Source organism: Lipotes vexillifer, unplaced genomic scaffold (assembly GCF_000442215.2).
Source record: "Lipotes vexillifer unplaced genomic scaffold, Lipotes_vexillifer_v1.1 scaffold1120, whole genome shotgun sequence".
NCBI lineage: Eukaryota > Metazoa > Chordata > Mammalia > Artiodactyla > Lipotidae > Lipotes > Lipotes vexillifer.
The window spans coordinates 580729-584466 of record NW_006797892.1 but is presented as its reverse complement, the minus strand read 5'-3'; positions in this window follow the sequence as shown (position 1 = coordinate 584466).

Here is a 3738-nt window from a genome sequence, read left to right as displayed (position 1 = left end):
AAGAGCGGTGCGTTCACCTCCTTCACCCCTTAATGCCTCGGGAAGCCCAACCCAGAGCCAGCCCAGGGGGGCTGCCGAGACCCAAAACATTTTATCTTTTTGATGAAGTTGACCCAGGGCAGCCCCGGAGGGATTGCTACCTATCTCGCCTTTCTTTTCTGCTTGTGGCAAACACAGGATGGCCTGTGTATGGGACAGGCAGGTAGTGAGGGATGGATAAATTACCTTCAAAGAGTTCACTATTTATCTCGTTTTCATTCGAGCATCCGCAGGGAACAGCTTCACCTCTCAGCTCAAGCGGGCTTTCTGGGAGGGTCTGCGTCTGCAGTGGGTGATGGACCTTTGCCTTATACTGCGGCAGCCTCGGGGCATGGATCCTTTAGGTCCATGAGCCGAAGTGGCCCTTGCTGCCCTCTCTGCCTGCTCCCATTCAGTCCTCCTCTCTCCAGGAAGAGAGCAGAGTGAGCAGAGACCGCCCCTCCTGCCCGCCCTACCGATTATCCGAAAAAAGGAAAATGCAGGAAGCTTCCTGCGTGAGGCTGCTGCCTTCAAAGGCTTATGATGGACATTGTTGTAAGGGCGTATTCCAGAAGGGGGGCAGCTTCTCTGTCGTCCTTTATTTGTCTCAATTCAGAGCATCTCTTTTATAAACTGGGTTTCATGGTTCATTTCTCTCAACGTCACCCCCCTCCAAAAAAAAAATAAAGTAAATAAATTAAAACACACATATGTGCTCCCAGGGGAAAGTGGGGTGTCAGAGCATCTTGTGGGTGCTTCTGGGTGTGAAAACAGATAACGCATGCCTATTATTGGTGGAGTGGCTCATTAGTTTTGCAAATTGAGAAGAAATGTCTACTCCCTATGACTCACAAACCCTGTCTCTAATATTTTACTTACATGTGCGCAAAGAATGGTTTTTGAAATGTGTTTTGCAGCATCGTTTATGATAGCACAGTATTTGTCATCACGGAAGCAGAAAACTGGTGAAAGGAATGATGGTACATCCTCATGGTGGAGTATTGCCTGGTCTGGCAAAGGAAGAGACAGATACAGATGTTCTGATTCAAGAACAAGATCTAATCAGTGAGAAAAAGCAAAGTCGAAGTCGCTTTTGTAGAATTCCCTTCTTGTCTCCACAGTGATTGTTGCTTGAAGGATGCACAAGAAACTAGCCACAGTGATTTCTCATGAGAGGGAGACCTGGTCATCTGATGGGGTGGGGGGGATGAAGATATATTTATTGTTAGGCATTCTTGCATCCTGTTTACGCTTTCCCTGATAATGTGTTACATTTTCATTTGAGGCTCATCATGTGACTCTCACATTTGTCTCTATGAACATTTCTGAGTCTCCTAATTAATGCTTTATCTTCTCTCCCCAAATGAGCTTGGGCCACACCATCTGGTTCTTCCCCCTTTTCCCCTCCATGAATAATAAAGTCCATGTTGTGCAGAGGGCCATAGCTGACAGTTCTCACCACAACAGATCACTCACTAAGTGACAAAGCTTATTTTCACACCAATTATTCCCTTTTGAAGGAAGAAGGAAAGAGTCTGCTGTGATTTTCCAGGTGCAGAAACTGCATCTCTAGGAGTGACTTGTTCAAGATCATGCATCCCATACGGGCTGGAACAGAGATTCAAACCCAGATTTGACTGCAACGATCAAACTTGCCCTTTCCCCTTCACCACGCTCACACTCAGGGAAATCATGTCTCCTGGGCTTTTTCAGGGGTGATGGCCTAGAGCCCCCATCCATCATCTTGTGTGATCCCCTCCCTCCACCTTCTGTTGATCCGGGGACTTCCCAGCACCGATGGGTTGCTGGTGAGGCCGTGTCTGTGAGCCCGGGGCTGCAGGTGTCTGCTGGGGAAGAGCTGCCTCTTCTGACTGCGAATTTCAATGCCGAGGATGGCTCTGGACTCCTGGACAGATGGCCAGTGGCACTAGAGCTCTCAGAGTGCACATATGTCAACAGTGACAGGGAGTTTCAGCTGTAACCAGAACTGGGACCACCATCCAAATGCAAGGCCATTTGTTACTGTGGTCGATTCCATAAAATCAGCAATGAGAGGGCGGATGGGGGATGCAGCCTCAGCTCTCTGTGGCTTGGCAAATCCTCGGAGAACCCAGCGCACACCTGGCTTGTAGAGATTCCAAACCCACAGGGAATTGTTTTTCTTGACTTAGCCACACCTAAGTGACCTGGTGATGGCTTTAAATACATACCAGGACCACCACTATGACTACTGCACTACAACTAAATATGACAAAGAATGTACCTCTCCCCGCTTGCTGTCTTAACCAAAGAGAGTTCCGGAAGGAAGAAGAAAACCTTTATTTCTATCCATGTCCTGGCTATTGTAAATAGAGTTGCAATGAACATTGGAGTGCATGTATCCTTTTGGACCATGTTTTTCCCCAGACATATGCCCAGTAGTGGGATTGTAGGATCATATGGTAGTTCTATTTTTAGTTTTTTAAGGAACCTCCATACTGTTCTCCATAGAGGCTCTACCAATTTACATTCCCACCAACAGTGTAGGAGGGTTCCCTTCTCTCTACACTGTCTCCAGCATTTAGTGTCTGTGCATTTTTTGATGATAGCCATTCTGACTGGTGTGAAGTGATATCTCATTGTAGTTTTGATTTGCCTCCACTGATGGTTTTCCTTTCTTTCTTTGGTATTTCACTTCATCTTCTAATACTGGCGTTTCCAGCATCCGGAGGAGAAGTCCCAACAGAGTGAAGGAAAACGCAGGGTATCCAAATTCTGGCTGCCCTGTTTCTTAGCTGGGTGGCCTAGAGGACGCTGCTGGCCACGCCTGGGTCTCAATCTGCTTTCTGAATCTTGTGAGGATTAAAGTGGGTGTCACATGTCAGGTGACATCACGGGGCCTCATACGGAGCACGTGACCCCGCCTGCATAATGCTCACTCCTGCAGTTATCCCTGCAACCTGAAGCAGAGGTTTCCATATATATATATTTTTTTTTTTTTTGTGGCCTCTCCCGTTGCGGAGTACAGGCTCCAGACGCGCAGGCTCAGCGGCCATGGCTCACGGGCCCAGCCGCTCCGCGGCACGTGGGATCTTCCCAGACCAGGGCACGAACCCGTGTCCCCTGCATCGGCAGGCGGACTCTCAACCACTGCGCCACCATGGAAGCCCTCCATATCTTTTATAGAAGTGGTTCTCAGCCAGAGGTGATGTTGCCTGCCACCTGCCCACACCCCTAGAACAATGTTTGGGGACTTTTTTGGTTGTTGTGAGTGGGCTAGGGGGGCAGTCCTGTTAGTGAATTGAAGGCTGAAAGGAGAGGAACTTTAAAGAGGTAAGGATCCAGAATTAGTAATCATTACCATGGTGACATACAATTTGGGCTCTAGAATGAAATAAATGAGCTCAAATCTGGACTCTGCTGTTTATCTATGCTGTAAAGCAGAGAATCATAACTGGAGTGATTATATCTTCCAGGGGACATTGACAGTGTCTGAAGATGTTTTTGATCATCACAACTGGGGAGGGGGTGTTAGTGGCATCTAGTGAGTAGAGACGAGGGATGCTCCTAAACATCTACAGTGCACAGGACAGCCCCCTACAACAGAGAATGTCAGTGCTGAGGCTGAGACGCCCTGACCTACAATAGGCTATTTGTTTTATTTTTTTCCGTCACCAGATTCATATCATCTTTCAGCTTTATGAACACTGGGAATTCTTTTTTTTTTTTTTTTTTTTTTTG